Below are 11,939 nucleotides of genomic sequence, written 5' to 3'. Positions count from 1 at the left end.
TCTTTTTGCCATATCTTGAATTCAGATATATAGTACTCCACTGCTCTTTTATTTTGTTTTAATGCTCTTAAGCTTTGTGTCTGCAGTGAGCTGTCTGTGAGGATCCTCATACAGATTAGATAAAGCTTTAAAAAATTAATTTGATGAATTTAGTATAATATCATTTTGTTCATACAGACTGTCTGCCCAAGCTCTGGGCTCACCTCTTAAGTAAGAAATAATTGTTAGAACTTTAGTTCTTTCATTTTGAAATGTTTTGGGTTTTGGCGGAAAAAAAACAGTGTACATGCATTATAGAACTGTCTATATTGTTGTCTATTCCCTGAAAATATGTCTGGGGGACTGACAGGTGGTTCAGGTACTATTTCAGTGTGAGGCTGCATTTTATTGAGACCTTCAGTAATTATACCCTTAAGTGTTTGATTCTCAATTTGTAATTCTCTTAGCCCTTGGCTAAGCTGATCTACTCTCTGTCCTAGATTCATAACTTGGTTATATAATTCTTGAGGATCCATCATTCTGTTAGGCTTGGTATTTCCTGTAATGACCCAAATAACAACTGTGATTATATGGAACATATGATATAATAAAGTCTTCAAGTGACTTGTTTGGCTGTTGTTTTGTTTTAATAACCAGGATGTCATACATAGTTTAAGAGTTGTTCCTTACTATAACCCCTTATATTATAACTGAATGTAAGGGGGTGTGAGTAAGGACTTTTAATATAGTTTGTCAGGTATAGCAGATAACCCTTTCTCTTAGGTAATCTGTTATAACAATTAACTTTAGTACCAGTACATAGATAAAGCTAAGTAACTTATATGAGCAAAAACAGATGTTTTGGTAATTCGTGGGTTAATACGCATAAAAAGTAATCAGATATGAAGTTTATGAAGAAGACAGGATAAGTACTCACTCCGGCTTGAACAGGTAACAAATGCAGGGCAAACAGTCTCAACAGAACGCCGAACTCACAAGGAGTAAGGAGAGCGCAGTCTGCGTGAATGAGACAGAAAGCAGCTGGCGGTGACATCACCGGAATGTCAGAGGAAACGAGCAGGTCCGTATTTCGGAGAAGAAGAGAAGGAGGCATCCGCTCAGCAGGCAGGGTACATAGGCAGATGAAAACTCCGGAGCAAGGTAGCAAAATGTCACAGATAGGAACCAGGCAAGTTCCCCTTGGAAAGGGGAGGTAGATAACGGAGTAGGAGTTACGTTTAAGCACTCAGAGGCTGATACAAGGGTGTGACCAGAATACCAAGCAATGTATTCTGGGAGCACCTAGAATTTATAGGAATGCAGGGAGATGAGGCTTAAAGGAACAGTGCACATTACAAACCGCAATAAACTAATTCAAAAACTGTATCTCCTTGGTCTAGATTCAAAAATTGTGAACTGGGTGGAATGGTGGCTTAAGGACAGAAAACAAAGTGTCTTAGTAAATGGAGTTCATTCAGCAGAGGGGGCTGTTACTAGTGGTGTTCCTCAGGGGTCAGTTCTGGGACCTGTTTTGTTTAACATATTTATCTGTGATATCAGCAAAGGGCTACAGGGGAAAGTATGTCTGTTTGCAGATGATATAAAAATTTGTAACAGAGTGGATGTTCCAGGGGGGGTAGACAAAATGAGAAGTGATATACAACAATTGGAGGATTGGACAAACGACTGGGATCTAAAGTTTAACACAGCAAAGTGTAAAATAATGCATTTAGGGAAGAAAAATCCAAATGTTAATTACAGACTCAATGATACTTTACTGACTGTTACAGATGAGGAACAGGACTTGGGAATTATTATTTCAGATGATTTAAAACTTAGTAAACAATGTAGTAATGCAGTGAGTAAGGCTAGCAGAATGCTTGGATGTATTGGTAGAGGTATTTGCAGCAGAAATAGTAAGGTTCTTATGCCACTTTATAGATCATTAGTTAGGCCTCATCTTGAGTATTGTGTGCAGTTCTGGAGGCCATATCTTCAGAAGGATATTAACAAGCTTGAATCTGTGCAAAGGAGGGCTACCAAAATGGTACATGGTCTAAAAAATAAAACTTACCAGGATAGGCTCAATGACCTAAATATGTATAGCTTAGAGGAGAGAAGGGAAAGCGGTGATATGATAGCAACCTTTACGTACATTAAAGGGCTTAGTAAAACTGAGGCTGTGGGTATTTTACATAAAATGGAAAATTCAAAAACAAGGGGTCATGATCTCAAGCTAAAGGGTAGTAGATTCAGGAGTAATTTGAGGAAGCACTTCTTTACAGAAAGAGTGATTGATTTATGGAATAAACTTCCTCAAGAGGTAGTAGCAACAAACACTGTGGGGGAATTTAAAAATGCATGGGAAAAGCATAAGGCTATCCTACAAACTAGATACGTTTATACTGTTAGGTAATATTGGGCAGACTTGCTGGGCCTATGGCTCCTATCTGCTGTCAATATCTATGTTTCTATGGAAGAAGACCTTCACCGTCGGACTTCAGGAATAGTGAGTACCTATTTTGGCGTAAGTGCTAGTTTGGTTTTATTGGGGTGTTTTTTTTTATATTAGAGATTTTTTTTACTTTTTAATGGGCACTAAAGAGCTGATTGGCCTTTTAAGTGCAATGTCCATACAAATGCCCCTTTAGGGTCAATGGATAGCTTAAGTTTTTTTAGAGTTAGGTTTTTTTTATTTGAGGGGGGGTTGGTTGGTTGGGTGGGGGTTACTGTTAGGGGGTACTTTGTAATGTTTTAATGTGAAAGAGCTACAAAAGGCCCTTTAAAAAGCTATTGGTAGCTTGTTGTTAGATTAGGGGGTACTTTTTTATTTTGGGGTGGCTTTTTTGTTTTTATAGGGGTGTTAGATTAGGTTTAATTTTTATTATTTTGAATATTATTTTTTTGTAATCTTAATTTTTTTTATTTTTCGTCATTTTAGAGGTTTTTTTGTAAAGTTATTTTTTTTTATTTTTTTCGTAGTGTTAGGATTTTTTTATTTTGTAATTTATTTATTTTTAATTTTAGTTTTTTTTAAATAGTTATGTTAGTTTTATTTATAGTTCTTTTTTCTTTTTCTTTTTTTCACAGGTATGTTTTTATTTATTTTAAGGTAGTTATATTGTAACTTTAATTTAAAGTTAGTGGGTGTTAGGTTTAGGGGTTAATAGTATAATTTAGTTTGTTGCGATTTGAAAGGCTGGCGGTTTTGGGGTTAATAGGTTTATTTTAGTAGTTGTGATGTGGGGATCTGCGGTTTTATGGGTTAATAGGTTTATTTGATGTTGGTGATGCAGGGTGGCGGATTAGGGGTTAATACTTTAATTTAGTGTTGGCGATGTGGGTGGGTGGCGGATTAAGGGTTAATAGGTTTATTATAGTATTTGCAATGTGGGGGGATGGCAGTTTAGAGGTTAATAGTGTAGTTTATGGGTGTTAGTGTACTTTGTAAAAATTTTGTTATGAGGTTTGTGAAACATTTTTGTTTTGCAAAATCCATAACTACTGGTTTTTGATCGCGGAATGTATCGTGGGGTATAAGCTATAATGCTAGCGTAATAGCCGGACCGCACAACCTGTAATATGGGTGACCTGAAAATTCCACACTCAAAAGCCATTTTTTGAGTGCGGAATGGAGAGTTGTGGTACAGGCTAAAACGATAGCGGTATATCGCCGCGACTTGTAATACGGGTGACCTGCCATTCTGTGCGCAAAGGCCAATTTTTTAGCGGTATAGCTGTACCGCAAGAGTTGTAATTTAGTGTTAGTTTTAGTTTTGTAAGGATAAGGCAGTTTTTAGGACTAAATTTCTTTTCTTTTCTAGGGTTGTATCTTCTGGATGTATCAGATGGAAATAAGGAAAAGAGGTTATAGGATTGGATCAGAAAACAGTCAAGTCGTCAGCAAATAACGTTTTTAATGCAATTTCAAAAACTGCATTTACATAAACATTACTTGCAAGCACATTGTAGCAAGTCTCTAATTGTATATCTTTCCTGCCCCTTAAATAGAAGTAAATCCCCTTTTTCATTTCCCCTTTATGATCTAAATTTTAATTTGCTGCATTATATTCAATGAATATGTTTGATTTTTCCATTATCCTTTAATCTTCTTATTTTCATGACATTCAGCTACAGAAAAAATGGCACAAAATATCCAGACTAAAAAAGTTCCTGGAAAAAGATAATGAGATCACCAGGGAAGAGGGTTACTTTGGGCCAATAAACAACTTCCATGCATCACATTGTAAAGAACATACCAAATAATTATTGTGTCTTTAAAGGGACATTAAGTTATTACTTTAACATATGCACAACTTATTTTAGCAATAAAGCACTGAATTGCAAACTATTAAATACAAAGGGCTAGATTACAAGCAGTGGCGTCACTAGGGTTGGTGTCACCTGGTGCGGTAAGTCATGGTGTCACCCCCCCCCCCACAGAAAGCAGACACACACAAAAACACAGGCAAACACACATACAAACACTCAGACACACTTAAAAACATACTCAAATGCACACACAAACACTCGGAAACACACTCAGACACACACACAAAAACACACACACGAAAACACTGAGACTCACAAAAACTCAGACACACACATACAAAATATGTAAACTGCACTGCTTTAATTAGGAAGCTCATGCCTAGAGCTGCTCCCTGGCTCAGCAGAACATCAAATGAAAGATAAACAGAGCACTCTAAAATAAATCACTGAAGAAAAGGTTTAGGTGCGCAAATTATGAAAATTCTGCTCTCTGACTCTGTTCCAAGTCTGTCAGTGCACAGCCCTGGGCCGCATGTCACTGAGCAGTGAGCACAGATAGGCAGGCAGGTTTAGGCTAGCAGCGCAACTTTGCAAGCCCCACGGCACACCCACAACATTCATAGTGAAATTGGGCAGGGGAGGAGCAAAGTACAAACAAGCAAAAGCAGACGAGAAAACTATTTGTTGAAATTGCAGCACTGGCTCAAGGGGCAAAAAAATTGTGTGTCTACAACTTCCCCAGTCCCACTTATGTTCACAAATGCCAGCCTCTAATAAAATAATCTATGCATCTCAATATTGTATTTCTTTGAATTTCAATAAAATTTAAAAAAAAAATATATAATTTTTTTTTTGGTGTCACCCCCTGGAGGGTGTCACCCGGGTGCGGCCCGCCCCCCCCGCCCCCCCCTAGTGACGCCACTGATTACAAGTGGAGAGCTAATTTATTCCAAATTCGCCCGTTTGCGGACGTGAGATAAATAACCTGCCTTTACAAGTGCAGGTCAGTCCTCTGGCTAATTTTCTAAATGTCCCCCAGTTGCCCCCAAAATTTAGTAAGCAGTTATAACGGGTTAAAACAGGCGCGTGTGGGGTGTTATAGAAAAAACGGCACTGAAAAGTACTTTTACATAGTGGTCTATGGGAACTATGTGTTCCCTGTAAATATCTATATGCTTCTATACATATATATTTATGTGTTAATTTGTGTATATACACCTATTAACTCATAAATATATATGTATATATTCATATACATATATATTTAAAATTGCTGCCCACCGCTGCGTGACTTACCCCCTTCGCAGTGCTAGTTCTCATACCGTGCCTCATGGCATGAGAACGAGGCTCCCATTGGATCCTATGGAAGCGCTCTCTATTGAGCGCAAAGCTTCCATGCAATGCAAATGTGAGGTCGCATTCACATTGCGGACCACTTAAAATACCAGCGGACAATTGCGTGCGCTGGTATTACGAGTGGAGTGCAAATATTGCGCTCACGAAAGGGCAATTTTGCGCTCCACACATAATCTGGCCCAAAATAAGTTATTTAAAAGCATTTTAAAAAAAATATGTTAGAATAATATGCAGCACTTTGAAGTCAAGGAACATGTCCTTTGAAAACAATTATCTAATTTCCTTTGCTGTGGTCATAGGTAACTGAGCTGCTCTACGGATCAAACAGTACTTTTGAAGGATATTGCATGGTCAGACTTCTCTAGTCTGTGGGATCTACTCTAGCCTAGTCCACAATTTCCAGAGGTAATTACAAGAAAAGCAGGCATAATCAATAATGAAAGGATATTAAAGCTTTAATGCCTCTCTTCACACCTATATTGTAATGCTGCAATATGTTATTTATCATTTATTGATCCAGTTTGTGCATATATTAATTGTAAACTAATCATATTTTCTGCTCCAAACATGGACCCTGTTTCTGCAAATTTATGTTTTTCTTTCTTTCATTCAAATACTTCGAAGTATGAATGAATTTTAATGCTTCATTAATCCTCTTGGAAATGATCAGAACGTGCTTTAAATTGCTGCTTAAGGCCAGATCATATGACTTCTGAATCACTGTATCGTACCAACATTCTAATTTAACCCTTTTAGTGCGATTAACACACATTGTTGTTATCCGCACAATGTATTTATCCTCAGGGGGGATTTCAGAGCTCATCATGCCCCTCCTTCTGCAGTGTTCTCCGTATCTCTGGTGGTCGAGTTGTACAGCCTTGGTGGTGGGAACCATTAAGTCCCTGATACACAGAAATGCCAGGCAGGTACACAGGGCTTAAAGGGTCACTAAACCCCAATTTTTTCTTTCATGATTCAGATAGAGAATACAATTTTAAACAACATTCCAATTCACTTCCATTATCTAATTTGCTGCAATCTTTAGATATCCTTTGTTAAAGAAATAGCAACGCACATTGGTGAACCAATCACATGAGGCATCTATGTGCAGCCACCAATCAGAAGCTACTGAGCCTATCTAGATATGCTTTTCAGGAAAGAATGAAGCAAATTAGATAATAGAAGTAAATTAGAAAGTTGTTTAAAATAGTATTCTCTATCTGAATCATGAAAGAAAAAAATTGTGTTTAATGTCCCTTTAAGGATACTGGATGGGGGGGGGGTAATTATTAAAACCCCTTGATCTTAGCTTCCTTAAAGGGACATAAAACCCAATTTTTTCTTTCATGATTCAGACATGCAATTTTAAACAACTTTCTAATTTACTTCTATTATTACATTTTCTTTGTTTTCTTGGTATATTTTGTTCAAAAACAGGGACGTAACCTCAGGAACGTGCCAGTCTGGAGCACTATATGGCAGCAGTTTTGAAAAAGTGTTATCCATATGCAAGAGCTCTAGGTAGCAGCGCTATTTCCTGCCATGTAGTGCTCCAGACACCTAGGTATCTCTTCAACAAAAAACAACATGGGAGTAAATTGGAACCTTTATTTTTTAAATTGTGTACTTTTTTGTCTGAATCACAATTTGTGGGTTTCATATCCCTTTAATGCATAGACACCCCAAAAACCCCATTGTTTGAAAGATTCTGACAAGTCACAAGCTGTGTGTGTATTGGGGGTTAAAGTAGAAGCACAAAAACACCACTTAAAAACACACATTTATATACACACTTAACAGTTATACACACGTATTACAGGCCATCAAAAGGGACCTGCAAGAGTCCCAGAATTCCCTCTTTTTTAAAATAAAGCCCCAATATAGGTGAACACTGTGGTAATAGAGATCAGCTGGCATGAAAAATTGTCCATTTATTTGAATAGTTTTATAACTAAACCAAAAGGCACTTATATCTATGGGGGAGTTTAGCGGGGGAGGGAATCACACACACTATTGTGTATAACCTTGTAAACATTTAATTACAAAATGCATTTGTTTCACACTTTTTGTTGCAGGTTTCTCACATATCACGATAAATACATAAACTAATTGTATAACTTGAATCTGCTGGTTCTCCTATTTTTTTTTCTTTCTATTTAATATATGTGGATTTTTGATTGAATTAATGGCCTCTGGTAGGGCCTAAATGTGAGCAGCAGCTAAAAGCTTCCAAACAGCTCAGCAGCATAGGGAGGGAATGGGACAGTAGTTAAAAGGTTAAAAAATGCGTAAGAGAGAGAGGAGTTTAAAAAAGGTTATTTTCAATTAAAATATTTAAAAGGTATAAACTTATAAATAATGATGTTAACATATTGTAGCACCATGGACAGGGAGTGATGTGTTAAGGTTGCTGTATCACTTCCATGTCCTCTTATTAAACAATCTCTGGAGTTACTGATATTGCATTATTAACGGGTGAGTCAACACAAAAATGGTTATTGTTTAAAAAGATAGATAACGCCTTTACTACCAATTCCCCAGCTTTGCACAACCAACATTGTTTTATTAATATACTTTATAACCTTTAAACCTCTACATTTCTGCCTGTTTCTAAGCCACTAAAGACAGATTCTTATCACATGCTTTTTTATTAGCTTTTCACAACAGGGAAGCGCTAGTTCATGTGTGCCATATAGATAACAGTCTGCTCACACCCGTGGGTTGTGCACAACACAGCACTAATTGGGGACTATTTATCAAGCTCCATATGGAGCTTGATGCCCCGTGTTTCTGGCGAGCCTTCAGGCTCGCCAGAAACACAAGTTATGAAGCAGCGGTCTAAAGACCGCTGCTCCATAACCTGTCCCCCTGCTCTGAGGCGGCGGACAGACATCGCCGGAAATCAATGATTGACACCGATTGGTCGCGAATCTGCAGGGGGCCGATATTGCACCAGCAGTTCACGAGAACTGCTGGTGCAATGATAAATGCCGAGAGTGTATGCTGTCAGCATTTATCGATGTGCAGCAGACATGATCCGCAATATCGGATCATGTCCGCTCGCACATTCTTAAATAGGCCCCATTGGCTTAAATGCAACCAAGTCAATAGATAATAAATACAAAGCCATGTGATCAGGGGGCTGTCAAAAGAGGCTTAAATACAAAGTAATCACAGAGGTAAAATGTGTATTAATATAACCATGTTGGCTTTGCAAAACTGAGGAATGGGTAATAAAGGGATTATCTAGTTTTCTTAGCCTTGCAGTCCTTTTTTTGTCCTTGACCTCTCCTGTTCTTTATAACAGCTTGAATACCACATCTTGCGAATCCAGATTGTTTGCCGATTTCCCTTTGAGAGTGGCCTTTTTGATGCAAAATTATGATTTTATGTCTCTCAAATTATGTGAGCTTTGGCAATTTGAATGGAATAATGTGATTGAAAGTTGGTCTTATTAGCAAGCTTCCGATGAATTAAACTCATACCACATGTCAGTGGCATATTTAGATTTTGTGCTGCCCTAGGCACTCAAAACTCTGCTGCCCCCCCTCCAGGTTTTAGACCTTTTTTGGCCATAACATTTTTTGGTGAGGGTATAATGTGACCTTTTTTTCATGGCATTTCCAAATTAAATGTTTATGTTCAAGTGTGCATGTGTGTAAATGTGTGTGTGTATGGTGAGTGTATCTGTGTAGTGTGAGCTTGCATGTGTAGTCCAGTTTAATTGTATGTGTGTGTAGTGTATGCATATATGTGTAGTAAAAATCAAAAAGTGCTGCCACCCCCCAAATCTGCTGCCATAGGCAAGTGCCTTGTTTGTCTAGGCCAAAATACGCCCCTGCCACATGTGTATGTAATGCTCAAGCATGTCTTGCACAAAACTTGTGTAAGCAGCCTTTTTCACAGCAGTCATTTTCACATGAAATAGAAGGACAAATACAGATGTTAGCAATGACTTTTATAAAGGTTCCATTCCATTTAGGTTTATGAGAGGCAGGTTCCTGCTATTGCTCAAGTGTAAGGGGAGGTCACACTAAATACTCGCCACTTTAGCCTATAGAAGCTGTTTTTCTGATTATTCCTCAGTGGAAACAAATATCTACTGCAACCGGATTCCAAGGGTTATACCTCAAATAAAAAAGAACAGTTGTGCCAATGGCGAAGTCCTGTGAGACTGCAGGGTTAATAAACGTTTAAGTATAAATACTCACATGTTATAGAGCTTCAAATTGTTCTATATAGACAGTCTGTGTTTAATACGGATGTTCTAGCTGTGGTTGTTCTCTGTTTACCCCTGTGATTTTAACACTTGTTTTAGTTAATTGTTTTACATTCATCTGAGTTCACTTTTATCTGCTCCCTATGGCCTAGATTTAGAGTTTGGCGGTAGCCGTCAAAACCAGCGTTAGGGGCTCCTAACGCTGGTTTTAGGCTACCGCCGGTATTTGGAGTCAGTCAGGAAAGGGTCTAACGCTCACTTTCCAGCCGCAACTTTTCCATACCGCAGATCCCCTTACGTCAATTGCGTATCCTATCTTTTCAATGGGATCTTTCTAACTCCGGTATTTAGAGTCGTGTCTGAAGTGAGCGTTAGAAATCTAACGACAAAACTCCAGCCGCAGAAAAAAGTCAGTAGTTAAGAGCTTTCTGGGCTAATGCCGGTTTATAAAGCTCTTAACTACTGTGCTCTAAAGTACACTAACACCCATAAACTACCTATGTACCTCTAAACTGAGGTCCCCCCACATCGCCGCCACTCGATTAAATTTTTTTAACCCCTAATCTGCCGACCGCCACCTACGTTATCCTTATGTACCCCTAATCTGCTGCCCCTAACACCGCCGACCCCTATATTATATTTATTAACCCCTAATCTGCCCCCCTCAACGTCGCCTCCACCTGCCTACACTTATTAACCCCTAATCTGCCGAGCGGACCGCACCGCTACTATAATAAAGTTATTAACCCCTAATCCGCCTCACTCCCGCCTCAATAACCCTATACTAAATAGTATTAACCCCTAATCTGCCCTCCCTAACATCGCCGACACCTAACTTCAATTATTAACCCCTAATCTGCCGACCTAATCTTGCCGCTACTGTAATAAATGGATTAACCCCTAAAGCTAAGTCTAACCCTAACCCTAACACCCCCCTAAGTTAAATATAATTTAAATCTAACGAAATAAATTAACTCTTATTAAATAAATTATTCCTATTTAAAGCTAGATACTTAGCTGTAAAATAAACCCTAATATAGCTACAATATAAATTATAATTATATTATAGCTATTTTAGGATTTATATTTATTTTACAGGTAACTTTGTATTTATTTTAACCAGGTACAATAGCTATTAAATAGTTAAGAACTATTTAATAGCTAAAATAGTTAAAATAATTACAAAATTACCTGTAAAATAAATCCTAACCTAAGTTACAATTAAACCTAACACTACACTATCAATACATTAATTAAATACAATACCTACAAATAACTACAATTAAATAAACTAACTAAAGTACAAAAAATAAAAAAGAACTAAGTTACAAAAAATAAAAAAATATTTACAAACATTAGAAAAATATTACAACAATTTTAAACTAATTACACCTACTCTAAGCCCCCTAATGAAATTACAAAGCCCCCCAAAATAAAAAAAATGCCCTACCCTATTCTAAATTACAAAAGTTCAAAGCTCTTTTACCTTACCAGCCCTGAACAGGGCCCTTTGCGGGGCATGCCCCAAAGAATTCAGCTCTTTTGCCTGTAAAAAAACACATACAATACCCCCCCCACATTACAACCCACCACCCACATACCCCTAATCTAACCCAAACCCCCCCTTAAATAAACCTAACACTAAGCCCCTGAAGATCTTCCTACCTTGTCTTCACCATGCCAGGTTCACCGATTGGTCCAGAGTCTTGATCCAAGCCCAAGCGGGGGGCTGAAGAGTGACGTCCATCCTCGGGCTGAAGTCTGGATCCAAGCGGCGGCTGAAGAAATCCATCATCGGGCTGAAGTCAGAAGTCCATCATCGGGATGAAGTCTTCTATCAAGCCGCATCTTCAATCTTCTTTCTTCTGGAGCGGAGCGGAGCCATCTTCTTTCCAACCGACGCCTACTTGCCGAATGAAGGTTCCTTTAAGGGACGTCATCCAAGATGGCGTCCCTCGAATTCCGATTGGCTGATAGGATTCTATCAGCCAATCGGAATTAAGGTAGGAAAATTCTGATTGGCTGATGGAATCAGCCAATCAGAATCAAGTTCAATCCGATTGGCTGATCCGATCAGCCAATCAGATTGAGCTCGCATTCTATTGGCTGATCG

This window comes from Bombina bombina, chromosome 3, assembly GCF_027579735.1.
Source record: "Bombina bombina isolate aBomBom1 chromosome 3, aBomBom1.pri, whole genome shotgun sequence".
NCBI lineage: Eukaryota > Metazoa > Chordata > Amphibia > Anura > Bombinatoridae > Bombina > Bombina bombina.
This window is presented reverse-complemented; position numbering follows the sequence as displayed.